Here is a 26,282-nt window from a genome sequence, read left to right on the forward strand (position 1 = left end):
TATCCACAAGGAGTCCACGCCTCAGCGTCACAATGTTTACTTCCAATTATGGCAAGGAACAACTTTGATCATTCTCCTCCCCTGTTATGAGTGAAATATGATGCAAACAGCAATGAATAGACAGTTTCGAGCTGTGCGCCATGCCAGTCTGCACGCGCAAAAATGCTCGCAAACAGAGAACAACACTGAGTCCGGATTGAGCACGAAATGCGAGAAGAGAGGGAGTAAATCTCACGTTTCTCGAGCAAATCCGGTGTGGTCTAGCGGCTAGGATACCTGGCTTTCACCCAGGAGGCCCGGGTTCGATTCCCGGTACCGGAAGGGAAGTTTTTGCGCACACGACCCTCCATCTTTTGGCCTTCCAACCTTCGTTTGTCGCCCTCCTTCCGGAGCTTCAACCGAACGTAATCGGGGGAAGCAGGCACAGGATGCAATTACTGTCAGCACCGGGATAAAGGGAGAAGAGGCACTGGTCCGCTGTTGGGGTGCTACCAGCGTCAGTGGGAAGTCGGTGAAGTCGCCAGTTGCGCCAGAAGCCAGCAATTACCGTAGTACGCCTACACACGCGTTCCAGTTATTCACATTGCTTGCAGTCGCTCCATGCACAAAAAGCGTGAGCCCGGATAGCTCAGTCGGTAGAGCATTAGGCTTTTAACCTAAGTGTCCAGGGTTCGAATCCCTGTTCGGGCGAAGATTTTAACGCTTCCGTAATGGCTCGTCTCGTAGCGCTGGTAGCCCTGCCGTAATCAGTGCACCGAGTTCGTTTCCTGTCAACATTCTGCGCAGACCGGTTGCATTTTTCACGATTCGAGGGAAGCTTTAGCTACGAGCAGTCGTGGCCGAGTGGTTAAGGCGTCTGACTAGAAATCAGATTCCCTGTGGGAGCGTAGGTTCGAGTCCTACCGACTGCGTCGGTTTTTTTATTTTTTGTTTCAGAAGAGAGAGCAGAAAATTTCGCAGTTTGCCTGTCGTTTTGGTACCTCGCTACACCTCACCTCTCACAGTCGTTTATAGCGCCTGTCCTTTTGATAAGGGCGAAATCCAAGCGTCAGCTTTCGCGTCAGCCGAGCAAAGTCGGGACAAGTCGGGACATACTACAAGATGGCCTGCGTGGAGCGACGACGGAAAGAAAACGTTAATTCAACAGCACGTGGCTCACATACTCATACGCATAGATTTGCGCCCGTTGCGGTGGCCGGGAATCGAACGCGGCTCAACTGCTCGGAAGGCAACTATGCTCACCATTACACTACCACCGCACAGCCGCTGCTCGCAACGCCGCGCTGTGTCGGCTTCCCGCCCGCCGGCAGTGGCCCACGGTGATAGTAGGTGTAGACGCTTTACGAGGTAGGAGGGTGCATTCGGGCAGCGCCTCCACGCACGCTGCGTCTTTGGGCAAGGCTCGTCGCCGCGGCCGCAACGTTACTCACACAATAGTGACGAGCGGTCGCTTTGAGGCAGTGTAGTGGGGGACTCCGCGTGTGTAGCACTTTTTTCGGTTGTATCCGACGTCGCTGGGTGGCAATCCCACTTTCCCTGCAGACAGCTGCTCGGGAATATGCTCGGGAAGCACGGACGTCATCGGACGTCCGCCCCCAACAAATGCAACTAACAAAATGAGGACAACATCTAAAAAAGTGGTAGGTTGTTCGACTACCACGCGGGCGGCCCGGCTTCGATTCCCGGCCGATGCATCGTTTTGCTGTTCTCGCTATAGTGCTGCCGCGCCGATTGCTCGCTTGAGGTGCGCCAGCCTCAGGAATGTATAGCAGGATTCGCTGTGAGAAGAACCAAACATGCAGCACGCAAGAGACCCTACTTGGACGGCCGCGTGCTGTTACTGAACTCCAGCGTCGGCCTGGCCCTACAGGCCGCTGTGTTCAGGTGCCGCAAGGGCGATGTACTGTAACCTCAGGCAGTGCTGCTTTCCGTCGTTAAAAAAGCTGCGGCAGCAGTTTACTCTAGCAAGTCGGGAAAGCACGCGTAGCGACACAACAGATTCCTGAGAAAGCGCAAACTGTCTATCTCTAATATGTGAGACTTACCAAGATTCCTGGGATGATGGTTGCAACGAGCCTCGGTAGCGCAGTAGGTAGCGCGTAAGTCTCATAATCTTAAGGTCGTGAGTTCGATCCTCAACCGGGGCATTTAATTTGCTGTACATCACGGCTGAATTAACGGCGTTGCTATTGCTAGCGAACGAACTTAATTGTCGTTTGTTATCCACAAGGAGTCCACGCCTCAGCGTCACAATGTTTACTTCCAATTATGGCAAGGAACAACTTTGATCATTCTCCTCCCCTGTTATGAGTGAAATATGATGCAAACAGCAATGAATAGACAGTTTCGAGCTGTGCGCCATGCCAGTCTGCACGCGCAAAAATGCTCGCAAACAGAGAACAACACTGAGTCCGGATTGAGCACGAAATGCGAGAAGAGAGGGAGTAAATCTCACGTTTCTCGAGCAAATCCGGTGTGGTCTAGTGGCTAGGATACCTGGCTTTCACCCAGGAGGCCCGGGTTCGATTCCCGGTACCGGAAGGGAAGTTTTTGCGCACACGACCCTCCATCTTTTGGCCTTCCAACCTTCGTTTGTCGCCCTCCTTCCGGAGCTTCAACCGAACGTAATCGGGGGAAGCAGGCACAGGATGCAATTACTGTCAGCACCGGGATAAAGGGAGAAGAGGCACTGGTCCGCTGTTGGGGTGCTACCAGCGTCAGTGGGAAGTCGGTGAAGTCGCCAGTTGCGCCAGAAGCCAGCAATTACCGTAGTACGCCTACACACGCGTTCCAGTTATTCACATTGCTTGCAGTCGCTCCATGCACAAAAAGCGTGAGCCCGGATAGCTCAGTCGGTAGAGCATTAGGCTTTTAACCTAAGTGTCCAGGGTTCGAATCCCTGTTCGGGCGAAGATTTTAACGCTTCCGTAATGGCTCGTCTCGTAGCGCTGGTAGCCCTGCCGTAATCAGTGCACCGAGTTCGTTTCCTGTCAACATTCTGCGCAGACCGGTTGCATTTTTCACGATTCGAGGGAAGCTTTAGCTACGAGCAGTCGTGGCCGAGTGGTTAAGGCGTCTGACTAGAAATCAGATTCCCTGTGGGAGCGTAGGTTCGAGTCCTACCGACTGCGTCGGTTTTTTTATTTTTTGTTTCAGAAGAGAGAGCAGAAAATTTCGCAGTTTGCCTGTCGTTTTGGTACCTCGCTACACCTCACCTCTCACAGTCGTTTATAGCGCCTGTCCTTTTGATAAGGGCGAATTCCAAGCGTCAGCTTTCGCGTCAGCCGAGCAAAGTCGGGACAAGTCGGGACATACTACAGGATGGCCTGCGTGGAGCGACGACGGAAAGAAAACGTTAATTCAACAGCACGTGGCTCACATACTCATACGCATAGATTTGCGCCCGTTGCGGTGGCCGGGAATCGAACGCGGCTCAACTGCTCGGAAGGCAACTATGCTCACCATTACACTACCACCGCACAGCCGCTGCTCGCAACGCCGCGCTGTGTCGGCTTCCCGCCCGCCGGCAGTGGCCCACGGTGATAGTAGGTGTAGACGCTTTACGAGGTAGGAGGGTGCATTCGGGCAGCGCCTCCACGCACGCTGCGTCTTTGGGCAAGGCTCGTCGCCGCGGCCGCAACGTTACTCACACAATAGTGACGAGCGGTCGCTTTGAGGCAGTGTAGTGGGGGACTCCGCGTGTGTAGCACTTTTTTCGGTTGTATCCGACGTCGCTGGGTGGCAATCCCACTTTCCCTGCAGACAGCTGCTCGGGAATATGCTCGGGAAGCACGGACGTCATCGGACGTCCGCCCCCAACAAATGCAACTAACAAAATGAGGACAACATCTAAAAAAGTGGTAGGTTGTTCGACTACCACGCGGGCGGCCCGGCTTCGATTCCCGGCCGATGCATCGTTTTGCTGTTCTCGCTATAGTGCTGCCGCGCCGATTGCTCGCTTGAGGTGCGCCAGCCTCAGGAATGTATAGCAGGATTCGCTGTGAGAAGAACCAAACATGCAGCACGCAAGAGACCCTACTTGGACGGCCGCGTGCTGTTACTGAACTCCAGCGTCGGCCTGGCCCTACAGGCCGCTGTGTTCAGGTGCCGCAAGGGCGATGTACTGTAACCTCAGGCAGTGCTGCTTTCCGTCGTTAAAAAAGCTGCGGCAGCAGTTTACTCTAGCAAGTCGGGAAAGCACGCGTAGCGACACAACAGATTCCTGAGAAAGCGCAAACTGTCTATCTCTAATATGTGAGACTTACCAAGATTCCTGGGATGATGGTTGCAACGAGCCTCGGTAGCGCAGTAGGTAGCGCGTAAGTCTCATAATCTTAAGGTCGTGAGTTCGATCCTCACCCGGGGCATTTAATTTGCTGTACATCACGGCTGAATTAACGGCGTTGCTATTGCTAGCGAACGAACTTAATTGTCGTTTGTTATCCACAAGGAGTCCACGCCTCAGCGTCACAATGTTTACTTCCAATTATGGCAAGGAACAACTTTGATCATTCTCCTCCCCTGTTATGAGTGAAATATGATGCAAACAGCAATGAATAGACAGTTTCGAGCTGTGCGCCATGCCAGTCTGCACGCGCAAAAATGCTCGCAAACAGAGAACAACACTGAGTCCGGATTGAGCACGAAATGCGAGAAGAGAGGGAGTAAATCTCACGTTTCTCGAGCAAATCCGGTGTGGTCTAGTGGCTAGGATACCTGGCTTTCACCCAGGAGGCCCGGGTTCGATTCCCGGTACCGGAAGGGAAGTTTTTGCGCACACGACCCTCCATCTTTTGGCCTTCCAACCTTCGTTTGTCGCCCTCCTTCCGGAGCTTCAACCGAACGTAATCGGGGGAAGCAGGCACAGGATGCAATTACTGTCAGCACCGGGATAAAGGGAGAAGAGGCACTGGTCCGCTGTTGGGGTGCTACCAGCGTCAGTGGGAAGTCGGTGAAGTCGCCAGTTGCGCCAGAAGCCAGCAATTACCGTAGTACGCCTACACACGCGTTCCAGTTATTCACATTGCTTGCAGTCGCTCCATGCACAAAAAGCGTGAGCCCGGATAGCTCAGTCGGTAGAGCATTAGGCTTTTAACCTAAGTGTCCAGGGTTCGAATCCCTGTTCGGGCGAAGATTTTAACGCTTCCGTAATGGCTCGTCTCGTAGCGCTGGTAGCCCTGCCGTAATCAGTGCACCGAGTTCGTTTCCTGTCAACATTCTGCGCAGACCGGTTGCATTTTTCACGATTCGAGGGAAGCTTTAGCTACGAGCAGTCGTGGCCGAGTGGTTAAGGCGTCTGACTAGAAATCAGATTCCCTGTGGGAGCGTAGGTTCGAGTCCTACCGACTGCGTCGGTTTTTTTATTTTTTGTTTCAGAAGAGAGAGCAGAAAATTTCGCAGTTTGCCTGTCGTTTTGGTACCTCGCTACACCTCACCTCTCACAGTCGTTTATAGCGCCTGTCCTTTTGATAAGGGCGAATTCCAAGCGTCAGCTTTCGCGTCAGCCGAGCAAAGTCGGGACAAGTCGGGACATACTACAGGATGGCCTGCGTGGAGCGACGACGGAAAGAAAACGTTAATTCAACAGCACGTGGCTCACATACTCATACGCATAGATTTGCGCCCGTTGCGGTGGCCGGGAATCGAACGCGGCTCAACTGCTCGGAAGGCAACTATGCTCACCATTACACTACCACCGCACAGCCGCTGCTCGCAACGCCGCGCTGTGTCGGCTTCCCGCCCGCCGGCAGTGGCCCACGGTGATAGTAGCTGTAGACGCTTTACGAGGTAGGAGGGTGCATTCGGGCAGCGCCTCCACGCACGCTGCGTCTTTGGGCAAGGCTCGTCGCCGCGGCCGCAACGTTACTCACACAATAGTGACGAGCGGTCGCTTTGAGGCAGTGTAGTGGGGGACTCCGCGTGTGTAGCACTTTTTTCGGTTGTATCCGACGTCGCTGGGTGGCAATCCCACTTTCCCTGCAGACAGCTGCTCGGGAATATGCTCGGGAAGCACGGACGTCATCGGACGTCCGCCCCCAACAAATGCAACTAACAAAATGAGGACAACAACTAAAAAAGTGGTAGGTTGTTCGACTACCACGCGGGCGGCCCGGCTTCGATTCCCGGCCGATGCATCGTTTTGCTGTTCTCGCTATAGTGCTGCCGCGCCGATTGCTCGCTTGAGGTGCGCCAGCCTCAGGAATGTATAGCAGGATTCGCTGTGAGAAGAACCAAACATGCAGCACGCAAGAGACCCTACTTGGACGGCCGCGTGCTGTTACTGAACTCCAGCGTCGGCCTGGCCCTACAGGCCGCTGTGTTCAGGTGCCGCAAGGGCGATGTACTGTAACCTCAGGCAGTGCTGCTTTCCGTCGTTAAAAAAGCTGCGGCAGCAGTTTACTCTAGCAAGTCGGGAAAGCACGCGTAGCGACACAACAGATTCCTGAGAAAGCGCAAACTGTCTATCTCTAATATGTGAGACTTACCAAGATTCCTGGGATGATGGTTGCAACGAGCCTCGGTAGCGCAGTAGGTAGCGCGTAAGTCTCATAATCTTAAGGTCGTGAGTTCGATCCTCAACCGGGGCATTTAATTTGCTGTACATCACGGCTGAATTAACGGCGTTGCTATTGCTAGCGAACGAACTTAATTGTCGTTTGTTATCCACAAGGAGTCCACGCCTCAGCGTCACAATGTTTACTTCCAATTATGGCAAGGAACAACTTTGATCATTCTCCTCCCCTGTTATGAGTGAAATATGATGCAAACAGCAATGAATAGACAGTTTCGAGCTGTGCGCCATGCCAGTCTGCACGCGCAAAAATGCTCGCAAACAGAGAACAACACTGAGTCCGGATTGAGCACGAAATGCGAGAAGAGAGGGAGTAAATCTCACGTTTCTCGAGCAAATCCGGTGTGGTCTAGCGGCTAGGATACCTGGCTTTCACCCAGGAGGCCCGGGTTCGATTCCCGGTACCGGAAGGGAAGTTTTTGCGCACACGACCCTCCATCTTTTGGCCTTCCAACCTTCGTTTGTCGCCCTCCTTCCGGAGCTTCAACCGAACGTAATCGGGGGAAGCAGGCACAGGATGCAATTACTGTCAGCACCGGGATAAAGGGAGAAGAGGCACTGGTCCGCTGTTGGGGTGCTACCAGCGTCAGTGGGAAGTCGGTGAAGTCGCCAGTTGCGCCAGAAGCCAGCAATTACCGTAGTACGCCTACACACGCGTTCCAGTTATTCACATTGCTTGCAGTCGCTCCATGCACAAAAAGCGTGAGCCCGGATAGCTCAGTCGGTAGAGCATTAGGCTTTTAACCTAAGTGTCCAGGGTTCGAATCCCTGTTCGGGCGAAGATTTTAACGCTTCCGTAATGGCTCGTCTCGTAGCGCTGGTAGCCCTGCCGTAATCAGTGCACCGAGTTCGTTTCCTGTCAACATTCTGCGCAGACCGGTTGCATTTTTCACGATTCGAGGGAAGCTTTAGCTACGAGCAGTCGTGGCCGAGTGGTTAAGGCGTCTGACTAGAAATCAGATTCCCTGTGGGAGCGTAGGTTCGAGTCCTACCGACTGCGTCGGTTTTTTTATTTTTTGTTTCAGAAGAGAGAGCAGAAAATTTCGCAGTTTGCCTGTCGTTTTGGTACCTCGCTACACCTCACCTCTCACAGTCGTTTATAGCGCCTGTCCTTTTGATAAGGGCGAATTCCAAGCGTCAGCTTTCGCGTCAGCCGAGCAAAGTCGGGACAAGTCGGGACATACTACAGGATGGCCTGCGTGGAGCGACGACGGAAAGAAAACGTTAATTCAACAGCACGTGGCTCACATACTCATACGCATAGATTTGCGCCCGTTGCGGTGGCCGGGAATCGAACGCGGCTCAACTGCTCGGAAGGCAACTATGCTCACCATTACACTACCACCGCACAGCCGCTGCTCGCAACGCCGCGCTGTGTCGGCTTCCCGCCCGCCGGCAGTGGCCCACGGTGATAGTAGCTGTAGACGCTTTACGAGGTAGGAGGGTGCATTCGGGCAGCGCCTCCACGCACGCTGCGTCTTTGGGCAAGGCTCGTCGCCGCGGCCGCAACGTTACTCACACAATAGTGACGAGCGGTCGCTTTGAGGCAGTGTAGTGGGGGACTCCGCGTGTGTAGCACTTTTTTCGGTTGTATCCGACGTCGCTGGGTGGCAATCCCACTTTCCCTGCAGACAGCTGCTCGGGAATATGCTCGGGAAGCACGGACGTCATCGGACGTCCGCCCCCAACAAATGCAACTAACAAAATGAGGACAACATCTAAAAAAGTGGTAGGTTGTTCGACTACCACGCGGGCGGCCCGGCTTCGATTCCCGGCCGATGCATCGTTTTGCTGTTCTCGCTATAGTGCTGCCGCGCCGATTGCTCGCTTGAGGTGCGCCAGCCTCAGGAATGTATAGCAGGATTCGCTGTGAGAAGAACCAAACATGCAGCACGCAAGAGACCCTACTTGGACGGCCGCGTGCTGTTACTGAACTCCAGCGTCGGCCTGGCCCTACAGGCCGCTGTGTTCAGGTGCCGCAAGGGCGATGTACTGTAACCTCAGGCAGTGCTGCTTTCCGTCGTTAAAAAAGCTGCGGCAGCAGTTTACTCTAGCAAGTCGGGAAAGCACGCGTAGCGACACAACAGATTCCTGAGAAAGCGCAAACTGTCTATCTCTAATATGTGAGACTTACCAAGATTCCTGGGATGATGGTTGCAACGAGCCTCGGTAGCGCAGTAGGTAGCGCGTAAGTCTCATAATCTTAAGGTCGTGAGTTCGATCCTCAACCGGGGCATTTAATTTGCTGTACATCACGGCTGAATTAACGGCGTTGCTATTGCTAGCGAACGAACTTAATTGTCGTTTGTTATCCACAAGGAGTCCACGCCTCAGCGTCACAATGTTTACTTCCAATTATGGCAAGGAACAACTTTGATCATTCTCCTCCCCTGTTATGAGTGAAATATGATGCAAACAGCAATGAATAGACAGTTTCGAGCTGTGCGCCATGCCAGTCTGCACGCGCAAAAATGCTCGCAAACAGAGAACAACACTGAGTCCGGATTGAGCACGAAATGCGAGAAGAGAGGGAGTAAATCTCACGTTTCTCGAGCAAATCCGGTGTGGTCTAGCGGCTAGGATACCTGGCTTTCACCCAGGAGGCCCGGGTTCGATTCCCGGTACCGGAAGGGAAGTTTTTGCGCACACGACCCTCCATCTTTTGGCCTTCCAACCTTCGTTTGTCGCCCTCCTTCCGGAGCTTCAACCGAACGTAATCGGGGGAAGCAGGCACAGGATGCAATTACTGTCAGCACCGGGATAAAGGGAGAAGAGGCACTGGTCCGCTGTTGGGGTGCTACCAGCGTCAGTGGGAAGTCGGTGAAGTCGCCAGTTGCGCCAGAAGCCAGCAATTACCGTAGTACGCCTACACACGCGTTCCAGTTATTCACATTGCTTGCAGTCGCTCCATGCACAAAAAGCGTGAGCCCGGATAGCTCAGTCGGTAGAGCATTAGGCTTTTAACCTAAGTGTCCAGGGTTCGAATCCCTGTTCGGGCGAAGATTTTAACGCTTCCGTAATGGCTCGTCTCGTAGCGCTGGTAGCCCTGCCGTAATCAGTGCACCGAGTTCGTTTCCTGTCAACATTCTGCGCAGACCGGTTGCATTTTTCACGATTCGAGGGAAGCTTTAGCTACGAGCAGTCGTGGCCGAGTGGTTAAGGCGTCTGACTAGAAATCAGATTCCCTGTGGGAGCGTAGGTTCGAGTCCTACCGACTGCGTCGGTTTTTTTATTTTTTGTTTCAGAAGAGAGAGCAGAAAATTTCGCAGTTTGCCTGTCGTTTTGGTACCTCGCTACACCTCACCTCTCACAGTCGTTTATAGCGCCTGTCCTTTTGATAAGGGCGAATTCCAAGCGTCAGCTTTCGCGTCAGCCGAGCAAAGTCGGGACAAGTCGGGACATACTACAGGATGGCCTGCGTGGAGCGACGACGGAAAGAAAACGTTAATTCAACAGCACGTGGCTCACATACTCATACGCATAGATTTGCGCCCGTTGCGGTGGCCGGGAATCGAACGCGGCTCAACTGCTCGGAAGGCAACTATGCTCACCATTACACTACCACCGCACAGCCGCTGCTCGCAACGCCGCGCTGTGTCGGCTTCCCGCCCGCCGGCAGTGGCCCACGGTGATAGTAGCTGTAGACGCTTTACGAGGTAGGAGGGTGCATTCGGGCAGCGCCTCCACGCACGCTGCGTCTTTGGGCAAGGCTCGTCGCCGCGGCCGCAACGTTACTCACACAATAGTGACGAGCGGTCGCTTTGAGGCAGTGTAGTGGGGGACTCCGCGTGTGTAGCACTTTTTTCGGTTGTATCCGACGTCGCTGGGTGGCAATCCCACTTTCCCTGCAGACAGCTGCTCGGGAATATGCTCGGGAAGCACGGACGTCATCGGACGTCCGCCCCCAACAAATGCAACTAACAAAATGAGGACAACATCTAAAAAAGTGGTAGGTTGTTCGACTACCACGCGGGCGGCCCGGCTTCGATTCCCGGCCGATGCATCGTTTTGCTGTTCTCGCTATAGTGCTGCCGCGCCGATTGCTCGCTTGAGGTGCGCCAGCCTCAGGAATGTATAGCAGGATTCGCTGTGAGAAGAACCAAACATGCAGCACGCAAGAGACCCTACTTGGACGGCCGCGTGCTGTTACTGAACTCCAGCGTCGGCCTGGCCCTACAGGCCGCTGTGTTCAGGTGCCGCAAGGGCGATGTACTGTAACCTCAGGCAGTGCTGCTTTCCGTCGTTAAAAAAGCTGCGGCAGCAGTTTACTCTAGCAAGTCGGGAAAGCACGCGTAGCGACACAACAGATCCCTGAGAAAGCGCAAACTGTCTATCTCTAATATGTGAGACTTACCAAGATTCCTGGGATGATGGTTGCAACGAGCCTCGGTAGCGCAGTAGGTAGCGCGTAAGTCTCATAATCTTAAGGTCGTGAGTTCGATCCTCAACCGGGGCATTTAATTTGCTGTACATCACGGCTGAATTAACGGCGTTGCTATTGCTAGCGAACGAACTTAATTGTCGTTTGTTATCCACAAGGAGTCCACGCCTCAGCGTCACAATGTTTACTTCCAATTATGGCAAGGAACAACTTTGATCATTCTCCTCCCCTGTTATGAGTGAAATATGATGCAAACAGCAATGAATAGACAGTTTCGAGCTGTGCGCCATGCCAGTCTGCACGCGCAAAAATGCTCGCAAACAGAGAACAACACTGAGTCCGGATTGAGCACGAAATGCGAGAAGAGAGGGAGTAAATCTCACGTTTCTCGAGCAAATCCGGTGTGGTCTAGTGGCTAGGATACCTGGCTTTCACCCAGGAGGCCCGGGTTCGATTCCCGGTACCGGAAGGGAAGTTTTTGCGCACACGACCCTCCATCTTTTGGCCTTCCAACCTTCGTTTGTCGCCCTCCTTCCGGAGCTTCAACCGAACGTAATCGGGGGAAGCAGGCACAGGATGCAATTACTGTCAGCACCGGGATAAAGGGAGAAGAGGCACTGGTCCGCTGTTGGGGTGCTACCAGCGTCAGTGGGAAGTCGGTGAAGTCGCCAGTTGCGCCAGAAGCCAGCAATTACCGTAGTACGCCTACACACGCGTTCCAGTTATTCACATTGCTTGCAGTCGCTCCATGCACAAAAAGCGTGAGCCCGGATAGCTCAGTCGGTAGAGCATTAGGCTTTTAACCTAAGTGTCCAGGGTTCGAATCCCTGTTCGGGCGAAGATTTTAACGCTTCCGTAATGGCTCGTCTCGTAGCGCTGGTAGCCCTCCCGTAATCAGTGCACCGAGTTCGTTTCCTGTCAACATTCTGCGCAGACCGGTTGCATTTTTCACGATTCGAGGGAAGCTTTAGCTACGAGCAGTCGTGGCCGAGTGGTTAAGGCGTCTGACTAGAAATCAGATTCCCTGTGGGAGCGTAGGTTCGAGTCCTACCGACTGCGTCGGTTTTTTTATTTTTTGTTTCAGAAGAGAGAGCAGAAAATTTCGCAGTTTGCCTGTCGTTTTGGTACCTCGCTACACCTCACCTCTCACAGTCGTTTATAGCGCCTGTCCTTTTGATAAGGGCGAATTCCAAGCGTCAGCTTTCGCGTCAGCCGAGCAAAGTCGGGACAAGTCGGGACATACTACAGGATGGCCTGCGTGGAGCGACGACGGAAAGAAAACGTTAATTCAACAGCACGTGGCTCACATACTCATACGCATAGATTTGCGCCCGTTGCGGTGGCCGGGAATCGAACGCGGCTCAACTGCTCGGAAGGCAACTATGCTCACCATTACACTACCACCGCACAGCCGCTGCTCGCAACGCCGCGCTGTGTCGGCTTCCCGCCCGCCGGCAGTGGCCCACGGTGATAGTAGCTGTAGACGCTTTACGAGGTAGGAGGGTGCATTCGGGCAGCGCCTCCACGCACGCTGCGTCTTTGGGCAAGGCTCGTCGCCGCGGCCGCAACGTTACTCACACAATAGTGACGAGCGGTCGCTTTGAGGCAGTGTAGTGGGGGACTCCGCGTGTGTAGCACTTTTTTCGGTTGTATCCGACGTCGCTGGGTGGCAATCCCACTTTCCCTGCAGACAGCTGCTCGGGAATATGCTCGGGAAGCACGGACGTCATCGGACGTCCGCCCCCAACAAATGCAACTAACAAAATAAGGACAACATCTAAAAAAGTGGTAGGTTGTTCGACTACCACGCGGGCGGCCCGGCTTCGATTCCCGGCCGATGCATCGTTTTGCTGTTCTCGCTATAGTGCTGCCGCGCCGATTGCTCGCTTGAGGTGCGCCAGCCTCAGGAATGTATAGCAGGATTCGCTGTGAGAAGAACCAAACATGCAGCACGCAAGAGACCCTACTTGGACGGCCGCGTGCTGTTACTGAACTCCAGCGTCGGCCTGGCCCTACAGGCCGCTGTGTTCAGGTGCCGCAAGGGCGATGTACTGTAACCTCAGGCAGTGCTGCTTTCCGTCGTTAAAAAAGCTGCGGCAGCAGTTTACTCTAGCAAGTCGGGAAAGCACGCGTAGCGACACAACAGATTCCTGAGAAAGCGCAAACTGTCTATCTCTAATATGTGAGACTTACCAAGATTCCTGGGATGATGGTTGCAACGAGCCTCGGTAGCGCAGTAGGTAGCGCGTAAGTCTCATAATCTTAAGGTCGTGAGTTCGATCCTCAACCGGGGCATTTAATTTGCTGTACATCACGGCTGAATTAACGGCGTTGCTATTGCTAGCGAACGAACTTAATTGTCGTTTGTTATCCACAAGGAGTCCACGCCTCAGCGTCACAATGTTTACTTCCAATTATGGCAAGGAACAACTTTGATCATTCTCCTCCCCTGTTATGAGTGAAATATGATGCAAACAGCAATGAATAGACAGTTTCGAGCTGTGCGCCATGCCAGTCTGCACGCGCAAAAATGCTCGCAAACAGAGAACAACACTGAGTCCGGATTGAGCACGTAATGCGAGAAGAGAGGGAGTAAATCTCACGTTTCTCGAGCAAATCCGGTGTGCTCTAGCGGCTAGGATACCTGGCTTTCACCCAGGAGGCCCGGGTTCGATTCCCGGTACCGGAAGGGAAGTTTTTGCGCACACGACCCTCCATCTTTTGGCCTTCCAACCTTCGTTTGTCGCCCTCCTTCCGGAGCTTCAACCGAACGTAATCGGGGGAAGCAGGCACAGGATGCAATTACTGTCAGCACCGGGATAAAGGGAGAAGAGGCACTGGTCCGCTGTTGGGGTGCTACCAGCGTCAGTGGGAAGTCGGTGAAGTCGCCAGTTGCGCCAGAAGCCAGCAATTACCGTAGTACGCCTACACACGCGTTCCAGTTATTCACATTGCTTGCAGTCGCTCCATGCACAAAAAGCGTGAGCCCGGATAGCTCAGTCGGTAGAGCATTAGGCTTTTAACCTAAGTGTCCAGGGTTCGAATCCCTGTTCGGGCGAAGATTTTAACGCTTCCGTAATGGCTCGTCTCGTAGCGCTGGTAGCCCTGCCGTAATCAGTGCACCGAGTTCGTTTCCTGTCAACATTCTGCGCAGACCGGTTGCATTTTTCACGATTCGAGGGAAGCTTTAGCTACGAGCAGTCGTGGCCGAGTGGTTAAGGCGTCTGACTAGAAATCAGATTCCCTGTGGGAGCGTAGGTTCGAGTCCTACCGACTGCGTCGGTTTTTTTATTTTTTGTTTCAGAAGAGAGAGCAGAAAATTTCGCAGTTTGCCTGTCGTTTTGGTACCTCGCTACACCTCACCTCTCACAGTCGTTTATAGCGCCTGTCCTTTTGATAAGGGCGAATTCCAAGCGTCAGCTTTCGCGTCAGCCGAGCAAAGTCGGGACAAGTCGGGACATACTACAGGATGGCCTGCGTGGAGCGACGACGGAAAGAAAACGTTAATTCAACAGCACGTGGCTCACATACTCATACGCATAGATTTGCGCCCGTTGCGGTGGCCGGGAATCGAACGCGGCTCAACTGCTCGGAAGGCAACTATGCTCACCATTACACTACCACCGCACAGCCGCTGCTCGCAACGCCGCGCTGTGTCGGCTTCCCGCCCGCCGGCAGTGGCCCACGGTGATAGTAGCTGTAGACGCTTTACGAGGTAGGAGGGTGCATTCGGGCAGCGCCTCCACGCACGCTGCGTCTTTGGGCAAGGCTCGTCGCCGCGGCCGCAACGTTACTCACACAATAGTGACGAGCGGTCGCTTTGAGGCAGTGTAGTGGGGGACTCCGCGTGTGTAGCACTTTTTTCGGTTGTATCCGACGTCGCTGGGTGGCAATCCCACTTTCCCTGCAGACAGCTGCTCGGGAATATGCTCGGGAAGCACGGACGTCATCGGACGTCCGCCCCCAACAAATGCAACTAACAAAATGAGGACAACATCTAAAAAAGTGGTAGGTTGTTCGACTACCACGCGGGCGGCCCGGCTTCGATTCCCGGCCGATGCATCGTTTTGCTGTTCTCGCTATAGTGCTGCCGCGCCGATTGCTCGCTTGAGGTGCGCCAGCCTCAGGAATGTATAGCAGGATTCGCTGTGAGAAGAACCAAACATGCAGCACGCAAGAGACCCTACTTGGACGGCCGCGTGCTGTTACTGAACTCCAGCGTCGGCCTGGCCCTACAGGCCGCTGTGTTCAGGTGCCGCAAGGGCGATGTACTGTAACCTCAGGCAGTGCTGCTTTCCGTCGTTAAAAAAGCTGCGGCAGCAGTTTACTCTAGCAAGTCGGGAAAGCACGCGTAGCGACACAACAGATTCCTGAGAAAGCGCAAACTGTCTATCTCTAATATGTGAGACTTACCAAGATTCCTGGGATGATGGTTGCAACGAGCCTCGGTAGCGCAGTAGGTAGCGCGTAAGTCTCATAATCTTAAGGTCGTGAGTTCGATCCTCACCCGGGGCATTTAATTTGCTGTACATCACGGCTGAATTAACGGCGTTGCTATTGCTAGCGAACGAACTTAATTGTCGTTTGTTATCCACAAGGAGTCCACGCCTCAGCGTCACAATGTTTACTTCCAATTATGGCAAGGAACAACTTTGATCATTCTCCTCCCCTGTTATGAGTGAAATATGATGCAAACAGCAATGAATAGACAGTTTCGAGCTGTGCGCCATGCCAGTCTGCACGCGCAAAAATGCTCGCAAACAGAGAACAACACTGAGTCCGGATTGAGCACGAAATGCGAGAAGAGAGGGAGTAAATCTCACGTTTCTCGAGCAAATCCGGTGTGGTCTAGTGGCTAGGATACCTGGCTTTCACCCAGGAGGCCCGGGTTCGATTCCCGGTACCGGAAGGGAAGTTTTTGCGCACACGACCCTCCATCTTTTGGCCTTCCAACCTTCGTTTGTCGCCCTCCTTCCGGAGCTTCAACCGAACGTAATCGGGGGAAGCAGGCACAGGATGCAATTACTGTCAGCACCGGGATAAAGGGAGAAGAGGCACTGGTCCGCTGTTGGGGTGCTACCAGCGTCAGTGGGAAGTCGGTGAAGTCGCCAGTTGCGCCAGAAGCCAGCAATTACCGTAGTACGCCTACACACGCGTTCCAGTTATTCACATTGCTTGCAGTCGCTCCATGCACAACAAGCGTGAGCCCGGATAGCTCAGTCGGTAGAGCATTAGGCTTTTAACCTAAGTGTCCAGGGTTCGAATCCCTGTTCGGGCGAAGATTTTAACGCTTCCGTAATGGCTCGTCTCGTAGCGCTGGTAGCCCTGCCGTAATCAGTGCACCGAATTCGTTTCCTGTCAACATTCTGCGCAGACCGGTTGCATTTTTCACGATTCGAGGGAAGCTTTAGCTACGAGCAGTCGTGGCCGAGTGGTTAAGGCGTCTGACTAGAAATCAGATTCCCTGTGGGAGCGTAGGTTCGAGTCCTACCGACTGCGTCGGTTTTTTTATTTTTTGTTTCAGAAGAGAGAGCAGAAAATTTCGCAGTTTGCCTGTCGTTTTGGTACCTCGCTACACCTCACCTCTCACAGTCGTTTATAGCGCCTGTCCTTTTGATAAGGGCGAATTCCAAGCGTCAGCTTTCGCGTCAGCCGAGCAAAGTCGGGACAAGTCGGGACATACTACAGGATGGCCTGCGTGGAGCGACGACGGAAAGAAAACGTTAATTCAACAGCACGTGGCTCACATACTCATACGCATAGATTTGCGCCCGTTGCGGTGGCCGGGAATCGAACGCGGCTCAACTGCTCGGAAGGCAACTATGCTCACCATTACACTACCACCGCACAGCCGCTGCTCGCAACGCCGCGCTGTGTCGGCTTCCCGCCCGCCGGCAGTGGCCCACGGTGATAGTAGCTGTAGACGCTTTACGAGGTAGGAGGGTGCATTCGGGCAGCGCCTCCACGCACGCTGCGTCTTTGGGCAAGGCTCGTCGCCGCGGCCGCAACGTTACTCACACAATAGTGACGAGCGGTCGCTTTGAGGCAGTGTAGTGGGGGACTCCGCGTGTGTAGCACTTTTTTCGGTTGTATCCGACGTCGCTGGGTGGCAATCCCACTTTCCCTGCAGACAGCTGCTCGGGAATATGCTCGGGAAGCACGGACGTCATCGGACGTCCGCCCCCAACAAATGCAACTAACAAAATGAGGACAACAACTAAAAAAGTGGTAGGTTGTTCGACTACCACGCGGGCGGCCCGGCTTCGATTCCCGGCCGATGCATCGTTTTGCTGTTCTCGCTATAGTGCTGCCGCGCCGATTGCTCGCTTGAGGTGCGCCAGCCTCAGGAATGTATAGCAGGATTCGCTGTGAGAAGAACCAAACATGCAGCACGCAAGAGACCCTACTTGGACGGCCGCGTGCTGTTACTGAACTCCAGCGTCGGCCTGGCCCTACAGGCCGCTGTGTTCAGGTGCCGCAAGGGCGATGTACTGTAACCTCAGGCAGTGCTGCTTTCCGTCGTTAAAAAAGCTGCGGCAGCAGTTTACTCTAGCAAGTCGGGAAAGCACGCGTAGCGACACAACAGATTCCTGAGAAAGCGCAAACTGTCTATCTCTAATATGTGAGACTTACCAAGATTCCTGGGATGATGGTTGCAACGAGCCTCGGTAGCGCAGTAGGTAGCGCGTAAGTCTCATAATCTTAAGGTCGTGAGTTCGATCCTCACCCGGGGCATTTAATTTGCTGTACATCACGGCTGAATTAACGGCGTTGCTATTGCTAGCGAACGAACTTAATTGTCGTTTGTTATCCACAAGGAGTCCACGCCTCAGCGTCACAATGTTTACTTCCAATTATGGCAAGGAACAACTTTGATCATTCTCCTCCCCTGTTATGAGTGAAATATGATGCAAACAGCAATGAATAGACAGTTTCGAGCTGTGCGCCATGCCAGTCTGCACGCGCAAAAATGCTCGCAAACAGAGAACAACACTGAGTCCGGATTGAGCACGAAATGCGAGAAGAGAGGGAGTAAATCTCACGTTTCTCGAGCAAATCCGGTGTGGTCTAGTGGCTAGGATACCTGGCTTTCACCCAGGAGGCCCGGGTTCGATTCCCGGTACCGGAAGGGAAGTTTTTGCGCACACGACCCTCCATCTTTTGGCCTTCCAACCTTCGTTTGTCGCCCTCCTTCCGGAGCTTCAACCGAACGTAATCGGGGGAAGCAGGCACAGGATGCAATTACTGTCAGCACCGGGATAAAGGGAGAAGAGGCACTGGTCCGCTGTTGGGGTGCTACCAGCGTCAGTGGGAAGTCGGTGAAGTCGCCAGTTGCGCCAGAAGCCAGCAATTACCGTAGTACGCCTACACACGCGTTCCAGTTATTCACATTGCTTGCAGTCGCTCCATGCACAACAAGCGTGAGCCCGGATAGCTCAGTCGGTAGAGCATTAGGCTTTTAACCTAAGTGTCCAGGGTTCGAATCCCTGTTCGGGCGAAGATTTTAACGCTTCCGTAATGGCTCGTCTCGTAGCGCTGGTAGCCCTGCCGTAATCAGTGCACCGAGTTCGTTTCCTGTCAACATTCTGCGCAGACCGGTTGCATTTTTCACGATTCGAGGGAAGCTTTAGCTACGAGCAGACGTGGCCGAGTGGTTAAGGCGTCTGACTAGAAATCAGATTCCCTGTGGGAGCGTAGGTTCGAGTCCTACCGACTGCGTCGGTTTTTTTATTTTTTGTTTCAGAAGAGAGAGCAGAAAATTTCGCAGTTTGCCTGTCGTTTTGGTACCTCGCTACACCTCACCTCTCACAGTCGTTTATAGCGCCTGTCCTTTTGATAAGGGCGAAATCCAAGCGTCAGCTTTCGCGTCAGCCGAGCAAAGTCGGGACAAGTCGGGACATACTACAGGATGGCCTGCGTGGAGCGACGACGGAAAGAAAACGTTAATTCAACAGCACGTGGCTCACATACTCATACGCATAGATTTGCGCCCGTTGCGGTGGCCGGGAATCGAACGCGGCTCAACTGCTCGGAAGGCAACTATGCTCACCATTACACTACCACCGCACAGCCGCTGCTCGCAACGCCGCGCTGTGTCGGCTTCCCGCCCGCCGGCAGTGGCCCACGGTGATAGTAGCTGTAGACGCTTTACGAGGTAGGAGGGTGCATTCGGGCAGCGCCTCCACGCACGCTGCGTCTTTGGGCAAGGCTCGTCGCCGCGGCCGCAACGTTACTCACACAATAGTGACGAGCGGTCGCTTTGAGGCAGTGTAGTGGGGGACTCCGCGTGTGTAGCACTTTTTTCGGTTGTATCCGACGTCGCTGGGTGGCAATCCCACTTTCCCTGCAGACAGCTGCTCGGGAATATGCTCGGGAAGCACGGACGTCATCGGACGTCCGCCCCCAACAAATGCAACTAACAAAATGAGGACAACAACTAAAAAAGTGGTAGGTTGTTCGACTACCACGCGGGCGGCCCGGCTTCGATTCCCGGCCGATGCATCGTTTTGCTGTTCTCGCTATAGTGCTGCCGCGCCGATTGCTCGCTTGAGGTGCGCCAGCCTCAGGAATGTATAGCAGGATTCGCTGTGAGAAGAACCAAACATGCAGCACGCAAGAGACCCTACTTGGACGGCCGCGTGCTGTTACTGAACTCCAGCGTCGGCCTGGCCCTACAGGCCGCTGTGTTCAGGTGCCGCAAGGGCGATGTACTGTAACCTCAGGCAGTGCTGCTTTCCGTCGTTAAAAAAGCTGCGGCAGCAGTTTACCCTAGCAAGTCGGGAAAGCACGCGTAGCGACACAACAGATTCCTGAGAAAGCGCAAACTGTCTATCTCTAATATGTGAGACTTACCAAGATTCCTGGGATGATGGTTGCAACGAGCCTCGGTAGCGCAGTAGGTAGCGCGTAAGTCTCATAATCTTAAGGTCGTGAGTTCGATCCTCACCCGGGGCATTTAATTTGCTGTACATCACGGCTGAATTAACGGCGTTGCTATTGCTAGCGAACGAACTTAATTGTCGTTTGTTATCCACAAGGAGTCCACGCCTCAGCGTCACAATGTTTACTTCCAATTATGGCAAGGAACAACTTTGATCATTCTCCTCCCCTGTTATGAGTGAAATATGATGCAAACAGCAATGAATAGACAGTTTCGAGCTGTGCGCCATGCCAGTCTGCACGCGCAAAAATGCTCGCAAACAGAGAACAACACTGAGTCCGGATTGAGCACGAAATGCGAGAAGAGAGGGAGTAAATCTCACGTTTCTCGAGCAAATCCGGTGTGGTCTAGTGGCTAGGATACCTGGCTTTCACCCAGGAGGCCCGGGTTCGATTCCCGGTACCGGAAGGGAAGTTTTTGCGCACACGACCCTCCATCTTTTGGCCTTCCAACCTTCGTTTGTCGCCCTCCTTCCGGAGCTTCAACCGAACGTAATCGGGGGAAGCAGGCACAGGATGCAATTACTGTCAGCACCGGGATAAAGGGAGAAGAGGCACTGGTCCGCTGTTGGGGTGCTACCAGCGTCAGTGGGAAGTCGGTGAAGTCGCCAGTTGCGCCAGAAGCCAGCAATTACCGTAGTACGCCTACACACGCGTTCCAGTTATTCACATTGCTTGCAGTCGCTCCATGCACAACAAGCGTGAGCCCGGATAGCTCAGTCGGTAGAGCATTAGGCTTTTAACCTAAGTGTCCAGGGTTCGAATCCCTGTTCGGGCGAAGATTTTAACGCTTCCGTAATGGCTCGTCTCGTAGCGCTGGTAGCCCTGCCGTAATCAGTGCACCGAGTTCGTTTCCTGTCAACATTCTGCGCAGACCGGTTGCATTTTTCACGATTCGAGGGAAGCTTTAGCTACGAGCAGTCGTGGCCGAGTGGTTAAGGCGTCTGACTAGAAATCAGATTCCCTGTGGGAGCGTAGGTTCGAGTCCTACCGACTGCGTCGGTTTTTTTATTTTTTGTTTCAGAAGAGAGAGCAGAAAATTTCGCAGTTTGCCTGTCGTTTTGGTACCTCGCTACACCTCACCTCTCACAGTCGTTTATAGCGCCTGTCCTTTTGATAAGGGCGAAATCCAAGCGTCAGCTTTCGCGTCAGCCGAGCAAAGTCGGGACAAGTCGGGACATACTACAGGATGGCCTGCGTGGAGCGACGACGGAAAGAAAACGTTAATTCAACAGCACGTGGCTCACATACTCATACGCATAGATTTGCGCCCGTTGCGGTGGCCGGGAATCGAACGCGGCTCAACTGCTCGGAAGGCAACTATGCTCACCATTACACTACCACCGCACAGCCGCTGCTCGCAACGCCGCGCTGTGTCGGCTTCCCGCCCGCCGGCAGTGGCCCACGGTGATAGTAGCTGTAGACGCTTTACGAGGTAGGAGGGTGCATTCGGGCAGCGCCTCCACGCACGCTGCGTCTTTGGGCAAGGCTCGTCGCCGCGGCCGCAACGTTACTCACACAATAGTGACGAGCGGTCGCTTTGAGGCAGTGTAGTGGGGGACTCCGCGTGTGTAGCACTTTTTTCGGTTGTATCCGACGTCGCTGGGTGGCAATCCCACTTTCCCTGCAGACAGCTGCTCGGGAATATGCTCGGGAAGCACGGACGTCATCGGACGTCCGCCCCCAACAAATGCAACTAACAAAATGAGAACAACAACTAAAAAAGTGGTAGGTTGTTCGACTACCACGCGGGCGGCCCGGCTTCGATTCCCGGCCGATGCATCGTTTTGCTGTTCTCGCTATAGTGCTGCCGCGCCGATTGCTCGCTTGAGGTGCGCCAGCCTCAGGAATGTATAGCAGGATTCGCTGTGAGAAGAACCAAACATGCAGCACGCAAGAGACCCTACTTGGACGGCCGCGTGCTGTTACTGAACTCCAGCGTCGGCCTGGCCCTACAGGCCGCTGTGTTCAGGTGCCGCAAGGGCGATGTACTGTAACCTCAGGCAGTGCTGCTTTCCGTCGTTAAAAAAGCTGCGGCAGCAGTTTACCCTAGCAAGTCGGGAAAGCACGCGTAGCGACACAACAGATTCCTGAGAAAGCGCAAACTGTCTATCTCTAATATGTGAGACTTACCAAGATTCCTGGGATGATGGTTGCAACGAGCCTCGGTAGCGCAGTAGGTAGCGCGTAAGTCTCATAATCTTAAGGTCGTGAGTTCGATCCTCACCCGGGGCATTTAATTTGCTGTACATCACGGCTGAATTAACGGCGTTGCTATTGCTAGCGAACGAACTTAATTGTCGTTTGTTATCCACAAGGAGTCCACGCCTCAGCGTCACAATGTTTACTTCCAATTATGGCAAGGAACAACTTTGATCATTCTCCTCCCCTGTTATGAGTGAAATATGATGCAAACAGCAATGAATAGACAGTTTCGAGCTGTGCGCCATGCCAGTCTGCACGCGCAAAAATGCTCGCAAACAGAGAACAACACTGAGTCCGGATTGAGCACGAAATGCGAGAAGAGAGGGAGTAAATCTCACGTTTCTCGAGCAAATCCGGTGTGGTCTAGTGGCTAGGATACCTGGCTTTCACCCAGGAGGCCCGGGTTCGATTCCCGGTACCGGAAGGGAAGTTTTTGCGCACACGACCCTCCATCTTTTGGCCTTCCAACCTTCGTTTGTCGCCCTCCTTCCGGAGCTTCAACCGAACGTAATCGGGGGAAGCAGGCACAGGATGCAATTACTGTCAGCACCGGGATAAAGGGAGAAGAGGCACTGGTCCGCTGTTGGGGTGCTACCAGCGTCAGTGGGAAGTCGGTGAAGTCGCCAGTTGCGCCAGAAGCCAGCAATTACCGTAGTACGCCTACACACGCGTTCCAGTTATTCACATTGCTTGCAGTCGCTCCATGCACAACAAGCGTGAGCCCGGATAGCTCAGTCGGTAGAGCATTAGGCTTTTAACCTAAGTGTCCAGGGTTCGAATCCCTGTTCGGGCGAAGATTTTAACGCTTCCGTAATGGCTCGTCTCGTAGCGCTGGTAGCCCTGCCGTAATCAGTGCACCGAGTTCGTTTCCTGTCAACATTCTGCGCAGACCGGTTGCATTTTTCACGATTCGAGGGAAGCTTTAGCTACGAGCAGTCGTGGCCGAGTGGTTAAGGCGTCTGACTAGAAATCAGATTCCCTGTGGGAGCGTAGGTTCGAGTCCTACCGACTGCGTCGGTTTTTTTATTTTTTGTTTCAGAAGAGAGAGCAGAAAATTTCGCAGTTTGCCTGTCGTTTTGGTACCTCGCTACACCTCACCTCTCACAGTCGTTTATAGCGCCTGTCCTTTTGATAAGGGCGAAATCCAAGCGTCAGCTTTCGCGTCAGCCGAGCAAAGTCGGGACAAGTCGGGACATACTACAGGATGGCCTGCGTGGAGCGACGACGGAAAGAAAACGTTAATTCAACAGCACGTGGCTCACATACTCATACGCATAGATTTGCGCCCGTTGCGGTGGCCGGGAATCGAACGCGGCTCAACTGCTCGGAAGGCAACTATGCTCACCATTACACTACCACCGCACAGCCGCTGCTCGCAACGCCGCGCTGTGTCGGCTTCCCGCCCGCCGGCAGTGGCCCACGGTGATAGTAGCTGTAGACGCTTTACGAGGTAGGAGGGTGCATTCGGGCAGCGCCTCCACGCACGCTGCGTCTTTGGGCAAGGCTCGTCGCCGCGGCCGCAACGTTACTCACACAATAGTGACGAGCGGTCGCTTTGAGGCAGTGTAGTGGGGGACTCCGCGTGTGTAGCACTTTTTTCGGTTGTATCCGACGTCGCTGGGTGGCAATCCCACTTTCCCTGCAGACAGCTGCTCGGGAATATGCTCGGGAAGCACGGACGTCATCGGACGTCCGCCCCCAACAAATGCAACTAACAAAATGAGAACAACAACTAAAAAAGTGGTAGGTTGTTCGACTACCACGCGGGCGGCCCGGCTTCGATTCCCGGCCGATGCATCGTTTTGCTGTTCTCGCTATAGTGCTGCCGCGCCGATTGCTCGCTTGAGGTGCGCCAGCCTCAGGAATGTATAGCAGGATTCGCTGTGAGAAGAACCAAACATGCAGCACGCAAGAGACCCTACTTGGACGGCCGCGTGCTGTTACTGAACTCCAGCGTCGGCCTGGCCCTACAGGCCGCTGTGTTCAGGTGCCGCAAGGGCGATGTACTGTAACCTCAGGCAGTGCTGCTTTCCGTCGTTAAAAAAGCTGCGGCAGCAGTTTACTCTAGCAAGTCGGGAAAGCACGCGTAGCGACACAACAGATTCCTGAGAAAGCGCAAACTGTCTATCTCTAATATGTGAGACTTACCAAGATTCCTGGGATGATGGTTGCAACGAGCCTCGGTAGCGCAGTAGGTAGCGCGTAAGTCTCATAATCTTAAGGTCGTGAGTTCGATCCTCACCCGGGGCATTTAATTTGCTGTACATCACGGCTGAATTAACGGCGTTGCTATTGCTAGCGAACGAACTTAATTGTCGTTTGTTATCCACAAGGAGTCCACGCCTCAGCGTCACAATGTTTACTTCCAATTATGGCAAGGAACAACTTTGATCATTCTCCTCCCCTGTTATGAGTGAAATATGATGCAAACAGCAATGAATAGACAGTTTCGAGCTGTGCGCCATGCCAGTCTGCACGCGCAAAAATGCTCGCAAACAGAGAACAACACTGAGTCCGGATTGAGCACGAAATGCGAGAAGAGAGGGAGTAAATCTCACGTTTCTCGAGCAAATCCGGTGTGGTCTAGTGGCTAGGATACCTGGCTTTCACCCAGGAGGCCCGGGTTCGATTCCCGGTACCGGAAGGGAAGTTTTTGCGCACACGACCCTCCATCTTTTGGCCTTCCAACCTTCGTTTGTCGCCCTCCTTCCGGAGCTTCAACCGAACGTAATCGGGGGAAGCAGGCACAGGATGCAATTACTGTCAGCACCGGGATAAAGGGAGAAGAGGCACTGGTCCGCTGTTGGGGTGCTACCAGCGTCAGTGGGAAGTCGGTGAAGTCGCCAGTTGCGCCAGAAGCCAGCAATTACCGTAGTACGCCTACACACGCGTTCCAGTTATTCACATTGCTTGCAGTCGCTCCATGCACAACAAGCGTGAGCCCGGATAGCTCAGTCGGTAGAGCATTAGGCTTTTAACCTAAGTGTCCAGGGTTCGAATCCCTGTTCGGGCGAAGATTTTAACGCTTCCGTAATGGCTCGTCTCGTAGCGCTGGTAGCCCTGCCGTAATCAGTGCACCGAGTTCGTTTCCTGTCAACATTCTGCGCAGACCGGTTGCATTTTTCACGATTCGAGGGAAGCTTTAGCTACGAGCAGTCGTGGCCGAGTGGTTAAGGCGTCTGACTAGAAATCAGATTCCCTGTGGGAGCGTAGGTTCGAGTCCTACCGACTGCGTCGGTTTTTTTATTTTTTGTTTCAGAAGAGAGAGCAGAAAATTTCGCAGTTTGCCTGTCGTTTTGGTACCTCGCTACACCTCACCTCTCACAGTCGTTTATAGCGCCTGTCCTTTTGATAAGGGCGAAATCCAAGCGTCAGCTTTCGCGTCAGCCGAGCAAAGTCGGGACAAGTCGGGACAAGTCGGGACAAGTCGGGACAAGTCGGGACAAGTCGGGACAAGTCGGGACATACTACAGGATGGCCTGCGTGGAGCGACGACGGAAAGAAAACGTTAATTCAACAGCACGTGGCTCACATACTCATACGCATAGATTTGCGCCCGTTGCGGTGGCCGGGAATCGAACGCGGCTCAACTGCTCGGAAGGCAACTATGCTCACCATTACACTACCACCGCACAGCCGCTGCTCGCAACGCCGCGCTGTGTCGGCTTCCCGCCCGCCGGCAGTGGCCCACGGTGATAGTAGCTGTAGACGCTTTACGAGGTAGGAGGGTGCATTCGGGCAGCGCCTCCACGCACGCTGCGTCTTTGGGCAAGGCTCGTCGCCGCGGCCGCAACGTTACTCACACAATAGTGACGAGCGGTCGCTTTGAGGCAGTGTAGTGGGGGACTCCGCGTGTGTAGCACTTTTTTCGGTTGTATCCGACGTCGCTGGGTGGCAATCCCACTTTCCCTGCAGACAGCTGCTCGGGAATATGCTCGGGAAGCACGGACGTCATCGGACGTCCGCCCCCAACAAATGCAACTAACAAAATGAGAACAACAACTAAAAAAGTGGTAGGTTGTTCGACTACCACGCGGGCGGCCCGGCTTCGATTCCCGGCCGATGCATCGTTTTGCTGTTCTCGCTATAGTGCTGCCGCGCCGATTGCTCGCTTGAGGTGCGCCAGCCTCAGGAATGTATAGCAGGATTCGCTGTGAGAAGAACCAAACATGCAGCACGCAAGAG

The 26,282-nt window shown here is 53.8% G+C and overlaps 59 non-coding genes across 59 annotated transcripts; 47 read left to right on the forward strand and 12 right to left on the reverse strand.

The window, feature by feature from the left end:
* Window positions 1-249: 249 nt before the first annotated feature.
* Trnae-uuc (transfer RNA glutamic acid (anticodon UUC)) lies at window positions 250-321 on the forward strand. Its single transcript has one exon. It is a non-coding gene; the product is annotated as a tRNA-Glu (tRNA).
* A 296-nt stretch (window positions 322-617) lies between these two features.
* On the forward strand, window positions 618-690 carry Trnak-uuu (transfer RNA lysine (anticodon UUU)). The gene has a single exon. It is a non-coding gene; the product is annotated as a tRNA-Lys (tRNA).
* Window positions 691-829: 139 nt separating this feature from the next.
* Window positions 830-911, forward strand: Trnas-aga (transfer RNA serine (anticodon AGA)). The gene has a single exon. It is a non-coding gene; the product is annotated as a tRNA-Ser (tRNA).
* A 276-nt stretch (window positions 912-1,187) lies between these two features.
* On the reverse strand, window positions 1,188-1,259 carry Trnag-ucc (transfer RNA glycine (anticodon UCC)). The gene has a single exon. It is a non-coding gene; the product is annotated as a tRNA-Gly (tRNA).
* An 815-nt stretch (window positions 1,260-2,074) lies between these two features.
* Trnam-cau (transfer RNA methionine (anticodon CAU)) lies at window positions 2,075-2,147 on the forward strand. The gene has a single exon. It is a non-coding gene; the product is annotated as a tRNA-Met (tRNA).
* Window positions 2,148-2,469: 322 nt separating this feature from the next.
* On the forward strand, window positions 2,470-2,541 carry Trnae-uuc (transfer RNA glutamic acid (anticodon UUC)). Its single transcript has one exon. It is a non-coding gene; the product is annotated as a tRNA-Glu (tRNA).
* Window positions 2,542-2,837: 296 nt separating this feature from the next.
* On the forward strand, window positions 2,838-2,910 carry Trnak-uuu (transfer RNA lysine (anticodon UUU)). Its single transcript has one exon. It is a non-coding gene; the product is annotated as a tRNA-Lys (tRNA).
* Window positions 2,911-3,049: 139 nt separating this feature from the next.
* Window positions 3,050-3,131, forward strand: Trnas-aga (transfer RNA serine (anticodon AGA)). Its single transcript has one exon. It is a non-coding gene; the product is annotated as a tRNA-Ser (tRNA).
* Window positions 3,132-3,407: 276 nt separating this feature from the next.
* Window positions 3,408-3,479, reverse strand: Trnag-ucc (transfer RNA glycine (anticodon UCC)). The gene has a single exon. It is a non-coding gene; the product is annotated as a tRNA-Gly (tRNA).
* Window positions 3,480-4,294: 815 nt separating this feature from the next.
* Window positions 4,295-4,367, forward strand: Trnam-cau (transfer RNA methionine (anticodon CAU)). The gene has a single exon. It is a non-coding gene; the product is annotated as a tRNA-Met (tRNA).
* A 322-nt stretch (window positions 4,368-4,689) lies between these two features.
* On the forward strand, window positions 4,690-4,761 carry Trnae-uuc (transfer RNA glutamic acid (anticodon UUC)). Its single transcript has one exon. It is a non-coding gene; the product is annotated as a tRNA-Glu (tRNA).
* A 296-nt stretch (window positions 4,762-5,057) lies between these two features.
* Window positions 5,058-5,130, forward strand: Trnak-uuu (transfer RNA lysine (anticodon UUU)). The gene has a single exon. It is a non-coding gene; the product is annotated as a tRNA-Lys (tRNA).
* A 139-nt stretch (window positions 5,131-5,269) lies between these two features.
* Trnas-aga (transfer RNA serine (anticodon AGA)) lies at window positions 5,270-5,351 on the forward strand. Its single transcript has one exon. It is a non-coding gene; the product is annotated as a tRNA-Ser (tRNA).
* Window positions 5,352-5,627: 276 nt separating this feature from the next.
* On the reverse strand, window positions 5,628-5,699 carry Trnag-ucc (transfer RNA glycine (anticodon UCC)). The gene has a single exon. It is a non-coding gene; the product is annotated as a tRNA-Gly (tRNA).
* An 815-nt stretch (window positions 5,700-6,514) lies between these two features.
* Window positions 6,515-6,587, forward strand: Trnam-cau (transfer RNA methionine (anticodon CAU)). Its single transcript has one exon. It is a non-coding gene; the product is annotated as a tRNA-Met (tRNA).
* A 322-nt stretch (window positions 6,588-6,909) lies between these two features.
* Window positions 6,910-6,981, forward strand: Trnae-uuc (transfer RNA glutamic acid (anticodon UUC)). Its single transcript has one exon. It is a non-coding gene; the product is annotated as a tRNA-Glu (tRNA).
* A 296-nt stretch (window positions 6,982-7,277) lies between these two features.
* On the forward strand, window positions 7,278-7,350 carry Trnak-uuu (transfer RNA lysine (anticodon UUU)). The gene has a single exon. It is a non-coding gene; the product is annotated as a tRNA-Lys (tRNA).
* A 139-nt stretch (window positions 7,351-7,489) lies between these two features.
* Window positions 7,490-7,571, forward strand: Trnas-aga (transfer RNA serine (anticodon AGA)). The gene has a single exon. It is a non-coding gene; the product is annotated as a tRNA-Ser (tRNA).
* Window positions 7,572-7,847: 276 nt separating this feature from the next.
* Trnag-ucc (transfer RNA glycine (anticodon UCC)) lies at window positions 7,848-7,919 on the reverse strand. Its single transcript has one exon. It is a non-coding gene; the product is annotated as a tRNA-Gly (tRNA).
* Window positions 7,920-8,734: 815 nt separating this feature from the next.
* Trnam-cau (transfer RNA methionine (anticodon CAU)) lies at window positions 8,735-8,807 on the forward strand. Its single transcript has one exon. It is a non-coding gene; the product is annotated as a tRNA-Met (tRNA).
* Window positions 8,808-9,129: 322 nt separating this feature from the next.
* Window positions 9,130-9,201, forward strand: Trnae-uuc (transfer RNA glutamic acid (anticodon UUC)). The gene has a single exon. It is a non-coding gene; the product is annotated as a tRNA-Glu (tRNA).
* Window positions 9,202-9,497: 296 nt separating this feature from the next.
* On the forward strand, window positions 9,498-9,570 carry Trnak-uuu (transfer RNA lysine (anticodon UUU)). Its single transcript has one exon. It is a non-coding gene; the product is annotated as a tRNA-Lys (tRNA).
* Window positions 9,571-9,709: 139 nt separating this feature from the next.
* Window positions 9,710-9,791, forward strand: Trnas-aga (transfer RNA serine (anticodon AGA)). The gene has a single exon. It is a non-coding gene; the product is annotated as a tRNA-Ser (tRNA).
* Window positions 9,792-10,067: 276 nt separating this feature from the next.
* Window positions 10,068-10,139, reverse strand: Trnag-ucc (transfer RNA glycine (anticodon UCC)). The gene has a single exon. It is a non-coding gene; the product is annotated as a tRNA-Gly (tRNA).
* An 815-nt stretch (window positions 10,140-10,954) lies between these two features.
* Window positions 10,955-11,027, forward strand: Trnam-cau (transfer RNA methionine (anticodon CAU)). Its single transcript has one exon. It is a non-coding gene; the product is annotated as a tRNA-Met (tRNA).
* Window positions 11,028-11,349: 322 nt separating this feature from the next.
* On the forward strand, window positions 11,350-11,421 carry Trnae-uuc (transfer RNA glutamic acid (anticodon UUC)). Its single transcript has one exon. It is a non-coding gene; the product is annotated as a tRNA-Glu (tRNA).
* A 296-nt stretch (window positions 11,422-11,717) lies between these two features.
* Window positions 11,718-11,790, forward strand: Trnak-uuu (transfer RNA lysine (anticodon UUU)). Its single transcript has one exon. It is a non-coding gene; the product is annotated as a tRNA-Lys (tRNA).
* Window positions 11,791-11,929: 139 nt separating this feature from the next.
* Trnas-aga (transfer RNA serine (anticodon AGA)) lies at window positions 11,930-12,011 on the forward strand. Its single transcript has one exon. It is a non-coding gene; the product is annotated as a tRNA-Ser (tRNA).
* A 276-nt stretch (window positions 12,012-12,287) lies between these two features.
* Trnag-ucc (transfer RNA glycine (anticodon UCC)) lies at window positions 12,288-12,359 on the reverse strand. Its single transcript has one exon. It is a non-coding gene; the product is annotated as a tRNA-Gly (tRNA).
* Window positions 12,360-13,174: 815 nt separating this feature from the next.
* Window positions 13,175-13,247, forward strand: Trnam-cau (transfer RNA methionine (anticodon CAU)). The gene has a single exon. It is a non-coding gene; the product is annotated as a tRNA-Met (tRNA).
* Window positions 13,248-13,569: 322 nt separating this feature from the next.
* On the forward strand, window positions 13,570-13,641 carry Trnae-uuc (transfer RNA glutamic acid (anticodon UUC)). The gene has a single exon. It is a non-coding gene; the product is annotated as a tRNA-Glu (tRNA).
* Window positions 13,642-13,937: 296 nt separating this feature from the next.
* On the forward strand, window positions 13,938-14,010 carry Trnak-uuu (transfer RNA lysine (anticodon UUU)). Its single transcript has one exon. It is a non-coding gene; the product is annotated as a tRNA-Lys (tRNA).
* Window positions 14,011-14,149: 139 nt separating this feature from the next.
* Window positions 14,150-14,231, forward strand: Trnas-aga (transfer RNA serine (anticodon AGA)). Its single transcript has one exon. It is a non-coding gene; the product is annotated as a tRNA-Ser (tRNA).
* A 276-nt stretch (window positions 14,232-14,507) lies between these two features.
* Trnag-ucc (transfer RNA glycine (anticodon UCC)) lies at window positions 14,508-14,579 on the reverse strand. The gene has a single exon. It is a non-coding gene; the product is annotated as a tRNA-Gly (tRNA).
* Window positions 14,580-15,394: 815 nt separating this feature from the next.
* On the forward strand, window positions 15,395-15,467 carry Trnam-cau (transfer RNA methionine (anticodon CAU)). The gene has a single exon. It is a non-coding gene; the product is annotated as a tRNA-Met (tRNA).
* A 322-nt stretch (window positions 15,468-15,789) lies between these two features.
* Window positions 15,790-15,861, forward strand: Trnae-uuc (transfer RNA glutamic acid (anticodon UUC)). Its single transcript has one exon. It is a non-coding gene; the product is annotated as a tRNA-Glu (tRNA).
* A 296-nt stretch (window positions 15,862-16,157) lies between these two features.
* Trnak-uuu (transfer RNA lysine (anticodon UUU)) lies at window positions 16,158-16,230 on the forward strand. Its single transcript has one exon. It is a non-coding gene; the product is annotated as a tRNA-Lys (tRNA).
* Window positions 16,231-16,369: 139 nt separating this feature from the next.
* On the forward strand, window positions 16,370-16,451 carry Trnas-aga (transfer RNA serine (anticodon AGA)). The gene has a single exon. It is a non-coding gene; the product is annotated as a tRNA-Ser (tRNA).
* A 276-nt stretch (window positions 16,452-16,727) lies between these two features.
* On the reverse strand, window positions 16,728-16,799 carry Trnag-ucc (transfer RNA glycine (anticodon UCC)). The gene has a single exon. It is a non-coding gene; the product is annotated as a tRNA-Gly (tRNA).
* An 815-nt stretch (window positions 16,800-17,614) lies between these two features.
* Window positions 17,615-17,687, forward strand: Trnam-cau (transfer RNA methionine (anticodon CAU)). The gene has a single exon. It is a non-coding gene; the product is annotated as a tRNA-Met (tRNA).
* Window positions 17,688-18,009: 322 nt separating this feature from the next.
* On the forward strand, window positions 18,010-18,081 carry Trnae-uuc (transfer RNA glutamic acid (anticodon UUC)). The gene has a single exon. It is a non-coding gene; the product is annotated as a tRNA-Glu (tRNA).
* A 296-nt stretch (window positions 18,082-18,377) lies between these two features.
* Trnak-uuu (transfer RNA lysine (anticodon UUU)) lies at window positions 18,378-18,450 on the forward strand. Its single transcript has one exon. It is a non-coding gene; the product is annotated as a tRNA-Lys (tRNA).
* Window positions 18,451-18,589: 139 nt separating this feature from the next.
* On the forward strand, window positions 18,590-18,671 carry Trnas-aga (transfer RNA serine (anticodon AGA)). The gene has a single exon. It is a non-coding gene; the product is annotated as a tRNA-Ser (tRNA).
* Window positions 18,672-18,947: 276 nt separating this feature from the next.
* On the reverse strand, window positions 18,948-19,019 carry Trnag-ucc (transfer RNA glycine (anticodon UCC)). The gene has a single exon. It is a non-coding gene; the product is annotated as a tRNA-Gly (tRNA).
* Window positions 19,020-19,834: 815 nt separating this feature from the next.
* On the forward strand, window positions 19,835-19,907 carry Trnam-cau (transfer RNA methionine (anticodon CAU)). Its single transcript has one exon. It is a non-coding gene; the product is annotated as a tRNA-Met (tRNA).
* Window positions 19,908-20,229: 322 nt separating this feature from the next.
* Window positions 20,230-20,301, forward strand: Trnae-uuc (transfer RNA glutamic acid (anticodon UUC)). Its single transcript has one exon. It is a non-coding gene; the product is annotated as a tRNA-Glu (tRNA).
* A 296-nt stretch (window positions 20,302-20,597) lies between these two features.
* Trnak-uuu (transfer RNA lysine (anticodon UUU)) lies at window positions 20,598-20,670 on the forward strand. Its single transcript has one exon. It is a non-coding gene; the product is annotated as a tRNA-Lys (tRNA).
* A 139-nt stretch (window positions 20,671-20,809) lies between these two features.
* Window positions 20,810-20,891, forward strand: Trnas-aga (transfer RNA serine (anticodon AGA)). The gene has a single exon. It is a non-coding gene; the product is annotated as a tRNA-Ser (tRNA).
* A 276-nt stretch (window positions 20,892-21,167) lies between these two features.
* Window positions 21,168-21,239, reverse strand: Trnag-ucc (transfer RNA glycine (anticodon UCC)). Its single transcript has one exon. It is a non-coding gene; the product is annotated as a tRNA-Gly (tRNA).
* Window positions 21,240-22,054: 815 nt separating this feature from the next.
* Trnam-cau (transfer RNA methionine (anticodon CAU)) lies at window positions 22,055-22,127 on the forward strand. The gene has a single exon. It is a non-coding gene; the product is annotated as a tRNA-Met (tRNA).
* A 322-nt stretch (window positions 22,128-22,449) lies between these two features.
* Window positions 22,450-22,521, forward strand: Trnae-uuc (transfer RNA glutamic acid (anticodon UUC)). Its single transcript has one exon. It is a non-coding gene; the product is annotated as a tRNA-Glu (tRNA).
* A 296-nt stretch (window positions 22,522-22,817) lies between these two features.
* Trnak-uuu (transfer RNA lysine (anticodon UUU)) lies at window positions 22,818-22,890 on the forward strand. The gene has a single exon. It is a non-coding gene; the product is annotated as a tRNA-Lys (tRNA).
* Window positions 22,891-23,029: 139 nt separating this feature from the next.
* Trnas-aga (transfer RNA serine (anticodon AGA)) lies at window positions 23,030-23,111 on the forward strand. Its single transcript has one exon. It is a non-coding gene; the product is annotated as a tRNA-Ser (tRNA).
* Window positions 23,112-23,387: 276 nt separating this feature from the next.
* Window positions 23,388-23,459, reverse strand: Trnag-ucc (transfer RNA glycine (anticodon UCC)). Its single transcript has one exon. It is a non-coding gene; the product is annotated as a tRNA-Gly (tRNA).
* Window positions 23,460-24,274: 815 nt separating this feature from the next.
* Window positions 24,275-24,347, forward strand: Trnam-cau (transfer RNA methionine (anticodon CAU)). Its single transcript has one exon. It is a non-coding gene; the product is annotated as a tRNA-Met (tRNA).
* Window positions 24,348-24,669: 322 nt separating this feature from the next.
* Trnae-uuc (transfer RNA glutamic acid (anticodon UUC)) lies at window positions 24,670-24,741 on the forward strand. The gene has a single exon. It is a non-coding gene; the product is annotated as a tRNA-Glu (tRNA).
* A 296-nt stretch (window positions 24,742-25,037) lies between these two features.
* Trnak-uuu (transfer RNA lysine (anticodon UUU)) lies at window positions 25,038-25,110 on the forward strand. The gene has a single exon. It is a non-coding gene; the product is annotated as a tRNA-Lys (tRNA).
* A 139-nt stretch (window positions 25,111-25,249) lies between these two features.
* Trnas-aga (transfer RNA serine (anticodon AGA)) lies at window positions 25,250-25,331 on the forward strand. The gene has a single exon. It is a non-coding gene; the product is annotated as a tRNA-Ser (tRNA).
* Window positions 25,332-25,657: 326 nt separating this feature from the next.
* Trnag-ucc (transfer RNA glycine (anticodon UCC)) lies at window positions 25,658-25,729 on the reverse strand. The gene has a single exon. It is a non-coding gene; the product is annotated as a tRNA-Gly (tRNA).
* Window positions 25,730-26,282: the final 553 nt, after the last annotated feature.

This window comes from Schistocerca cancellata, unplaced genomic scaffold (assembly GCF_023864275.1).
Source record: "Schistocerca cancellata isolate TAMUIC-IGC-003103 unplaced genomic scaffold, iqSchCanc2.1 HiC_scaffold_411, whole genome shotgun sequence".
Lineage (NCBI taxonomy): Eukaryota > Metazoa > Arthropoda > Insecta > Orthoptera > Acrididae > Schistocerca > Schistocerca cancellata.